Source organism: Lepus europaeus, chromosome 15 (assembly GCF_033115175.1).
Source record: "Lepus europaeus isolate LE1 chromosome 15, mLepTim1.pri, whole genome shotgun sequence".
In the NCBI taxonomy this organism is placed as follows: Eukaryota; Metazoa; Chordata; class Mammalia; order Lagomorpha; family Leporidae; genus Lepus; species Lepus europaeus.
Window position 1 is genome coordinate 84,438,577 of NC_084841.1, and position 10,508 is coordinate 84,449,084.

Genomic DNA, 10,508 nt, shown 5'->3' on the forward strand with positions numbered 1-10,508 from the left:
AAGACAAGTGTATTCAACAAATGTTCTTTCCACCTAGACACTCTTCTGTACTAATTTCTAAATACCACTCTGCCTTTGCCTACACCATTTTCATTCCTGATGTAAAAATGCATCTTGTTGGGGACAGTGTTTGGTCTAGTGGTTAAGCTGCTGCTTACACACCCATTTCTCTTATGGGAATAGCTGGGTTTGATGCCAACTCTGCCTTCTGAACCCAGTTTCCTGCCAATGCAGACCCTGGGAGGCAGAGATGATGATGTGATTAGATCCTGCCAGCAACCTAGGGGACTTGGAATTAACTTCCTAGCTTCTAGCTTCTGCCCCTGCCATTGCTGGCATTTGGGGAGTGAAACAGTGGATGCAAGTGCACTCTCTCTCTCTCTCTTCTTTTTAAATCAATTTTTTTTAATTTAAATATATTGTGTTTCTGGAAAAGTAAACCCAAACAGGCACTTTTTTATGTGTTTATTATAGTGAAAGATGGCAAATGATAGAGACATCCAAAATATCTATGTCATAGATAAATATATTTAATGGTTTATTCAATATTTACTGAATACCTAACATGTGGTGAGTAAGAGAGGCAAAATCCAGGACAATTGTCATGGTGCAGTGGTTTAAGTCATTGCCTGTGATGTCTGCATCCCATATTGGAGCATATGTTCAAGTACCAGCTGCTACATTCTAATTCAGCTCCCTGCTAATATGCCTAGGAAGGCAGCAGATGATGGCCCAAGTGCTTGGAATCCTGCCACCTCCATCCAGGACCTGGTTGGAGTTCTAACCTCCTGGCTTTGCCCTGACCCAGCCCTAGCCATTGCAGCCATTTGGGGAGTGAACCAGCAGATGGAAGATCTGTCTGTCCCTGACATTTGCCTTTCAAATAAACAAAAATAAAAATCTTCAAAAAAAAAAAAAAAGAGGCAAAATTCCACACTCTTTTTATTTTAAAGATTTTATTTATTTCCTTGAGAGGTAGAGTTACAGACAGTGAGAGGGAGAGACAGAAAGAAAGGTTCACTCCCCAGATGGCTACAACAGCTAGAGCTGAGTCGGTCTGAAGCCAGGAGCCAGGAGCTTCACCTGGGTCTCCCAAATGGGTGCAGGGGCCCAAGCACTTGTGCCACCTTCCACCGCTTTCCCAGGCCATAGCAGAGAGCTGGATTGGAAGTGGAGCAGCCGGGACTAGAACCGGCACCCATATAGGATGCCAGCACCACAGATGGAGGATTAACCCACTGTGCTACAGTGGTGGCCCCAAAATTCCACTCTCTTGATTTTTATTCTGATAAAGAGATGCAGACAAAAATGCGTAAATACACAAAGAAATCATTCCAGATTGTTATAGATTCTCTTCGTAAAATACGAACATGGTAGAGAATGGCTGTGTTGAGCTGGGTTGGCCTAGGAAGGCGTCCTGGGAAAACAGTGAGGAGGAGGCAGCCATGCCAGTGTGGGGTGGTGTGTACTGCCGAGGGGTCCCGGGCGTGGTGACTGGCAGTCATAAAGGCTGTTCAGCACATGCTCTGGGGACAGAAAAAGCTGTTTAGTTTTAACACAGGAGGAAAGCAGTCATCTAACCCAGGCCCGGTAACTTAAATGGCCTTTGAGTGTTGTTTCAGAATCAGCATCTAAGAGTTAGGGATAGGCCTCCCAAACTGTCTAACTTCTAATCCTGTCTTTGCCACGTTTTGTCCAGCAGTTTTATATTCCAGAGATGGTAAGTTTCAGTTCTTTCCCTAATAGGCTTTCTCCGTAATTACACTGATGAGTACTTAGGCATGTGAGACAGGCCAGCCTTAGAAGAGTGAGCCTCTGCAGTGTGGTTCTGTGGCCATCACTGGCAGTTACACAACAAAAACAGAAGCGCTCCCTCCAAACCTCCGGATGCACATGTAAACTGCAAAGCTTGAAGGCATGGTGGCCTAAGATTTGGGCATCAACACATTTACGATCAGAGATACCTTAGCACAGATTCATTTTCTCAGACAATCTAACCACCACCTTGGCAGGCAGAGAGCAGGACTTTGAAAGACAAAGGACTAAGCCTGTTGAAGAAGAAAAGCAAAGCAAGTTCAACACACAGTAAGCGGTGATGACAAAGCTATTTTATGTTCAAAAGTTTGGCCACCCTCAATAGTGAGTTGAGTGTATTTTACAGCAAAGGATAAATGTTTCATTGCTACAGTAGAATCTGTGAAACTATAAAACAAATGAGCATTTACCCTCAGGGCTATGATAGTTTATATTTTCCTTGTGTGGTGTATCTTAGCAGACTTAGGGTTTTTCTTGGTTTGAAAAGTGATTTCACAGTGATGGTTTTAAAATGTTAAATTTTAATAATATGGTATCATCCATTTTAGTGTGCTGATAACCTAATAGTACGTCTCACATGACTATAAAAAACAGCATCTTAAAAAGTAGCAGCCTGCCGTAGAAGACCATCTGTGGGACAGCACAGGCCGTTCTGAGTGTCGCAGCAGCCAAAGGAATTGGTCCTCAAACTGCCTCAGTTGAAGCTGAGACCTCTTGTTTTTTTTTTTTTTTTTAATGCCATTTAGAATAACAAACAAATGAGGTCATTTTCCTATGTGTCTTGGAAATAGATTCCAAGGGCAAAATGGATGGAAGAGAAAGGTCAAAAGGAAGAAGAGCAATCAGGAAAAGAAGAGGGGAAAAGAGAAGGTGAAAATGAATGTAAAAGTCTATTGTAAAAAGTGGCCTTATTCAAAGAAGTCCATAACATCCCGGTGATTACTTTGCATATTTTGACATATTTAAGTGCTTTAATTTTTTCATTATCACATGTCACCATATATAAAGGACAGCTCTATTTCATTGTAATTTGATCTTCTTCTTCTTCCATACAAAGATTCTCTGAATCAGAAATAACAAAATTAAAAGCAATATTTAAAAATTGTACAGTCTCTGTAAGCTATCGCTTTGCTTCCTTTGTGTTTTGGCTTGGTTGGTCTGTTACCAGCAGCTGTGGAGAGACTCGCTCCTTTCTGATCTTTACTTCTAGTGCTTGATTTCCCTCATTATCTCCCTGCACAACACTAACCTCAGGTTTAAAACACAGGCTGCCGAGGAGAGTGGCAAAATGTTCGTTAGGATTTCTTTGCAGAGGTGTGATGGTTTGCCAGCGAGGAGAAGGAAGCTGCAGAATGCACATTACACAATTCACGGCACCCCTGGGAGGAACATTGGAGAGCTGGGGGTGCAAGGCTGTGTGTAGCTGCCTGCTCTGGGAGTCAGCTCCCTCAGTAATCTTAGCTTCCACTCCACTTCCTGGCCTCAGCATTCCGTTTAAATGCGCGACCCAGAGCCACAGTTTGGAGAGCCTTAGCGAGCATGGCCTCCCCCGAAAACGCGTCCACGTGGAGGTCCTGGACACGTGTTTAGACTGCCTCTGCCACCCACTAGCTCTGCACCTCAGTGAACGTCAGTTCGCGTCCCTGCACCTCGGTTTTCAAATTGGAAAGGAGGAGGAGAGGAGTCAGGAGAAAGAGGGGGGGAAAAAAGGAACTTACATGATTGTTGAGAAACAAATAGAGAAAGCGTTTAGCTCAACGCCCAGTGCTTTAAAATTATTAAATAAATGGTAACATTAGTTAGTTCGAAAGCCAAGTATGTTTCAGATCTGTTTTTAAAAATCAACATAAAGACAAAGTCAAGCAAAAAAAAAATTTCCCATCAATAGAAATATATGGGCAGGTAAATTCTGTCTTGTGCAGAGTTGTGTGGTTTTTTTAAAAAAGAAAAAAAAAACATAATTAACTCTGAAAAACAAAAACAGCTTTGCAATGTTTTTTGGAAAGTGAGTGGGACTAGAAGCGCGCGGAGACGTGAGGGCATCACCTTAAGAAGAATGAAACTGCTACAAGTTTACCTCCTTAGCGCAGGTGGGAAACCCGAGAGGCCAGGAGGAAATGCCCGATCGCCCTCGCTCACGGAGGCGGAGGCGCAGCGCTCCCGGGACCTCGCAGCGGCGCAAACGAGCGCCTTTTCTCCACCCAGGTGCCCCATGCGAAGGGGCAGCCCTGGGGCCTCGTGCACGCTCGCCCGCCCGCGTCTGCTCCAGGAGTCCCAGCCCAGGGCGTGCCCTGCGCGCCTTTGCGCTAAACGAGTTCCTCTCCACAGGTTTTCCCGCCGGAGCAACTCCAGGGCCCGGCTGGAAAGCGCACAGGGGACTCGGAACGCGACTGGGTTGGACGTCTGGGCGGTGGCCGCGCCCGTGTGAGGGATTAAAGGGTGTTTTTTAGGTGGTTCCCAGGGGGCTTTTCAAGGTCCCATCGCCCGGGGCTGAGCGAGGCACTTGGTAATCTCCAATCCTCCATCGTTCAAAAGTTTCTGTACGGGAATCGAAGGTCGTGCCGTTCGGTGCCAACACTTCCCCAGAACACACTGAGGGTCAGAAAATAGACCCCCACGGCCGTCATTTCGGAGGGAAAGACACAAAGAGAGGTGTCAGAGGCAGCGGGAAGTTCACTATCAGACCACCGCCCCTCCTCCAGATCCTCCATCGAGGCGCCCAGATTTTACCACTTTGGGAAAAAAATACGGGGGAAAGACCGGAGGAAGAAAAAGAGTGCAAGGCTTTTCAGCTTCTTTACTTAGAGAACAGCTCCCAGAGTCCAAATTGATGATCGAAACCGCTGCACACGTCCAATCTGTAACTCTAGCCAAGAGACATGAAAGAAACGCAATAGCTGGGAGCCAGTGGAAGGAGCCAGCACCGCCCCTGCGCGCAGCCCGGGAGCGGCTGCACCCGCCAGCGGCCCCTCTGCACATCCCCACTCCCGTCAAATCTGGAGCGCCCCGAGCCTGTGCCCGGTCTCCAGAGAGGCTCATCACCTATTAGCCCAGACTCCAGATTCTTTGTAAATTCCCGCCAAAGAAGCCGAGAAAGACTGCTGATCCTACTCCCAGTTTCTTTGAAACTTTGGATCCTCATTGGTACCTGCAGGGCAGGGAGTGCCAGAGGGGACCCGCAGGTCAGGCTCTCAGGAGCTCCGGGGTGAACTATCCAAATCCAGTCTTTTTCAATCATAGTGGGGGGAAAACCCTAAACATTTGAGACAGAGACCCCCTTTAAACAGCAGCGCCCAACTGGGAAATAAACCTGGTCGCCTCTCCTCTAGTGGAGAGTGCTGGGCGCTCTGGGCGGTCCCGAGCGCCCGGGGCTCGCGGCGGCGACACCCCAGGATCAGCGTGGGACTGCCCTCCACGGTGCCCACTTAGACGTTGGCCGATGAAGGCTGCGGTGAACGCCACCAGCCGGGGCAAACGTGGCTCTTGGGGGCCGGAGGTGGGCCTGGTGAGCTCAGGGGTGCCTTGGGTAAGTCAGCTTGCAGAGCGTTCTCTTGGAGTGGTGGGGTGTAAGGGGCTGCTATGGGACCAAAGCTGAAATGGACGAGGGCCCGAGCCGGGCGGAACTCGGGTTTGGAGACTGCGGAAACCTGGGCGCGACGCAACTCGTTCTCCATCTTCGGTCCTCTGGGCCGCAGGTGCGGGTTTGCGTGGCCGACAGGTGGTGGTTCCGCTCTGTGCGCCTCATTTGGTGCCAGCAGTGATTCGTGCCACTTCCCGGGGACGAGGAGGTCAAGGAAGGGGAGCGGGGTAAGAAGGTGAATCATCCTTGCTTGGGGCGCCCCAAGGTTTATTTTCTAATTGGATTCTGAAGTTGAGGTGCTCTGTTCCAGATTGATGGGGAGGTCCTGGGACCAGCTACCCACCGGCTGCGTTTCTTTAAAATAGAAAATTGTTTTGTTGGCTGGTTGTGTCACTGAAGACATCGTTTCTTACACTGCCCCGATTCGGGAGGGCACCTATAGGGAATTGTATCTCTGTTGCGACCTACAATTTAATTGTGGGGGGTATAGGAGCGATGTCACTTCAGCGCCTCGCAATCCCTTCTCCTTGGTCCGCAGGGAAACGCAGCTCCTTGCAGTCCGTGGTCCCCTGTAGTCTCCGTGGGTTCATTTCCCTCACGCCCTCCGCTTCCTCCCACGGAACAGCTTTTGCCTCGCTGCGATCCCACGGCGTGGCTCTGAGCGCAGCCCCTGGCGACTCTGGACGGCCTCACTCACCCGGCACCCCAAGCCTCTGACCCAGACGGGAGGAGGGCTGGGGGCTCCCTCTCTCGGCGGAGTTGAGCCCCTCACCACTCTTGGGGCGACCTCCGCCTCCTGGGGCAGCTTTCCAACCTCAGCCACCTAGCACACAGGCCATTTCCGAAGACGCAAAGCGGCAGAGGTGGAAGTCTGGAGAAAGAACGTGGCTTTTCAGCCTCGTCCACCATCCGGTTCCGCTCCTCCTTCCCGGATGGCCCAACCTTATACCGACCACCACTGGCGACTGTCCCCCAACGCCACTGCGCCGCACTAACGCCGCAGTCTCCAGACGCAGGGCCCCAGGCGCGCCGCCCGCTATGCGTGCGGACGCAACAGGACGCTGGAGCTCCGGGCGCGGAACCCCGGTCCCAGGCGGCCTGAAATCAGTGCTCCCGCCTCAGGAAGAAGCGATGCCCCGGGCCGCCCCATCTCCCGTCTGCAGCCCTCGAGGACAGACTTGAACTACCCAGGACAGGGGGAGGAGGCTCCCCCCGGGGAGGGGTCACCCCAGGGTCCCCGCTTGGTAGCTGCTAACCAGACTCGGCCTTCAGGACCGAGGGCCTGGGAAGGGAAGACGACTCAGAAATGCTGCAGCGCTCCCAGGGCAGGGCCCAGGCGCACGGCGGGACCCACGCCTAGCCAGGCTCGGGGAGAACGTGGGCGTTTTAACTGGGGCCTCGCCAGGACTCCTGCAGTCTGCGGAGGACAAAATGCAGATTTCTATCGATTTGTGTTATTTATTTCTCAATGACCCTGGAGCCATGGTTTACTTTTGGCTCGCGCTGCGCCAGCACTGTCCTTTCCCGAGTAAACTCCTGCCAAAGTTTACCCAACGGTGAATTGGAGGCGAGATAACAAAATCAGAAACCAAACAACCAAAAAACCCACCAGATTATTTTACCCTCTCGGCCTTTTATTTTTATTAAGGGACTCTGGCGTTACAGTCACTCGTGTCCCTGCGGTGTTGGCTTCGATGTGTCCGAGGGGCGGGAACTCGGAGGCCTCTGGCCCTCCACGCGTCTTTCGCTCCCTGGTTTCCCTGGTCCATCCAGCTCAGCTCTGGCGTTATTGTTTCCTCATTATTATTAATCTATAAGGCGAGAGTCGAGGAGCGTGGTTTACAGAACCCCACCCCTGCCCAGGCCCGCTTTTCTCTGGGTTCGGAAACCAAAGTTCTCCGCGCTCACGTCTCCAATCCCTCGCCACGGGCTCGCCTCCCTGCATGGCCCAAAAGGACGGCCAGTGACGACGCGCGCCCGGGTGTGTGGGTCAACTACGTCCGGTCCAGACTCCACATTAGCGGAGGCTCGCGCTGCGCATCCCTGGGGGGCAGCTCCTTCCGTTTTTCAAACCCGGGGCCCTCGGTGTCGCTGGAGGCGCCGGGGACCCGCGGCCGCGGCGCAGGCTGCAGCGTGCAGGCGCACGCGCGCTGCATCTCCGCGCACGTCCACTAGAGGTCACTGGCCCCTCGCAGCTCGCGGCGCCACCGGCCGCCTCCCGCTCCTCGAGCTCAAATTAGCCGCGCGTTAATTAACACCCGAGTCCATCAAGGCGCGTTCCTCGGTACAGTACTCCGGCAGGGCTTATATAGACAACCCAAACCCAGCCAAAGCAAACCTCCCCAAACCCACCACGTCCAGCATGTCCAAAGTGGGAGACAGGCGCCTCTGAGTGGCCCGGGCAAGGTATAGTGGCATCCCGCTTTCGCTTCTCTGGCTGGGGCCGGCCGAGCGCGCGGCGGAGGGCGCGCCCCGCGGGGCAGGTGCGGCGCGCGCGGCTCCGCGCGGCAGCTCCCGAGGGCGGGCGGCGCGCGTGCTGACCTGGGCGCCCGGCCAGCCCTGGGCGCGGGTCGGTCTCGCGTGGGGCGCCACGGGGACGAGGGGCACAGGGCCACACCGTTCTGGGCAAACACGGGCGTTGGGCGAGGGTTGTCTATTGCGGGTCTGGCGCACGGGATGATCCCCAGATGTCTCTGAAATTGGTAGAGGAAAGAAGTAGAGATGACGACGTTTCTCGAACCCGTGGGGGTGTAAGGCATGGGGAAGAGCTGCTAGGAACTGACCTTGGTGTGGCGGGCAGTGCCTCGGACGTCCAGGAAAGGGCCGAGCGTGCGTGGGGTGGGTCGTTTGTGTTCGTGTTTTGTTTAGTTTTTCATGTCTAAAGAAGCCTCATTGAGCCTGAGATCTGATTTATTTTTTGTTTTCTTTTTCAACGAAAGCCCCAAGGGCTTTTCACACTTTGGGGAGACTGAGTCACGTCTTCAGGGTCCCAACGAAATCCTGGAGATCCGCCTCAAACGAAGTCCGGGTTTCTCCTACGGCACCGCCCGGGCTTGCGGTGCTCCGCGATGTGGTGTGCTGATGGGTGGCAGGGTCGCCTCCGCAGCTCTGTCGGAGGAAAAATGCTGCTACATGGATTCGGGTTCTGACAGAGGGGCTGCTGATAGACCGCTGCTGCTGTCGCCTCGTAGGAGTTTGGGGACTGACCTTTTCACAGGGTCACTCTTCCGACCCCAAAGATCTGGGCGCTCGCGCCTTCGGGAGTGTAGGATCAGCGCGTAAACCACCATGTGCCCAAAGCGCGCAGCCACGGGCGAAAGATGCCTGGCGGCGCCCCCACGACCGGACGGGTTGGTTTAACCACAGCCCATTAGTGAAGCCATTGTCCGCTTCTCGATGAAGGGGGCAGCCCAGGCGCGTTCCTGAATGCGTCCGTGCGTTGGACCACGCCGTGGGCACCCCCAGGGCCCATCCGTGGTCCCCAGGGGGCGGACGGGCGCCTGCAGCCTGGGCTTCCAGAAACCCGGAGGCAGGTGCCTGGTGCCGCTGAGTGAGGCCGAAGGAGGCGCCTCGCGGAGCCGGGCCCTGCTTGGAACGGTGAGGGGCTTCCGACGCGCCCCCTCCAAGAGGACGCGGGCTTTGTTTTTTCGAGGCCCTACGTTCTGACGGGGAGGGGTCTGCCCTTGAAGAGTGCCCTCCAGGAACCAGGTCCACCTTAATCCCCCACCAAGGGGTTGCCCTCCAGCACCAACTTCGTTCCTCTCTCCCTTGGCCTTCGCTTGGGGCCTACCGAGCCCGCGCGCCAAACCGGGACCGCCGCCAGCCAGCTCCGGAGGGCACAGGTGTCAGCTGGAGCTGGCGTTAGGTAACCGGGTTGGCAGCCCGCGCTCTTCCCGAACTGAATTAAAGGGAGTGAGGCTTTCTCTTTTCTTCCCCTTTTTCTTTTGACTGCGTCGGGTGTCACCTCGGCAGCAGGTGATTCTTGCTAGAAATGGCCAGCGGAGAGGCCATAGCGCTCCGGGAGAGCCGCTGTGAGCAGGCCTAGGGCCGCCCCCCCCCCGGGGGGGGGGAAGAAGCTCGCGCGTGCCCTCGCGGAGCGGCTCACCTGAGTCCGCCCGCTGTGGCCGCCGGTGCCCCGCACTCCAGGCACCAGGGGCGAGGAGCAGGCTGGCCCCCCGTGTGTCATATTTCCTGGCCAGAACCCCCTCTGGTAGAAACTGCGGAGCTGTCCTCACCATGATGACTGTTCGCCTGTTATTAGCCTAGCGATTCCCTGGTGCGTGTGCACGCGGATTGCGGGTCAAATGCCCTCGGAGGAGCCAGGGAGCCCCACCTTGTCCCCGCTGAGCTACCTACGAGCGCCTGGGCAGAGTCCCTCAAAAATCAGCCACAGGGAGTCCTACAGAGCCCTTTTCTGAGAAGCGAGACCCCGGGGACTGTCGACAAGTAGAATTTTAAAAAATAATTACGAATTTTGGTCACTGTAGAAGCGAAATTCGTACACTGCCAGCCTCCATTTTACAAGGCAACAGCGAAAAGAAATTGTGGAAGTGATGAGGTCTCCTTTCCCAAAATGTCACTTGACTATATCGCCAAAATCTTGGAACTGGTGGCTAAGGGTTGGTTTGAAAGCTACAGGAACTAAGAAAGCTTTGAGCCTTTAAAAAAAAAAAAAAATCAGACGCTCAATTTGGGGCAGTGAGTTTAATTTTCAATGCTACAACAGAATCATTTTAAGGGGCCAATCAAAGGCTAAAGTTGAACTTCCTCCTGAGGGCAGCCCTCTTTGGAAGCAGTGGGACAGAGCCTGGGTGCCCTGTGCAGGAGAACGGCCATGGATTGCAACTCCTGACTTCCTAGTGATAGAATCAGATTCCCTCCCTCCTGAATTAGGTGTCCGCTGGTGGAGTGGCTCCCATTCGCCGGTAGCTGCCAAGGAGGACCCTCCTTTATCCTGATGGCTATGTGTTACATCATCTGTACCTCTGTGTTCACCATAGCAGAAGCTGCTACCAATAAAATGGTTCTAAAATCTTGTAAAAGATAATCAAGGAGAAGACTAACTAGCATCAGTGGGTCTTTTCTTTAAAAAACAAAGTTTAAATGAGCACCG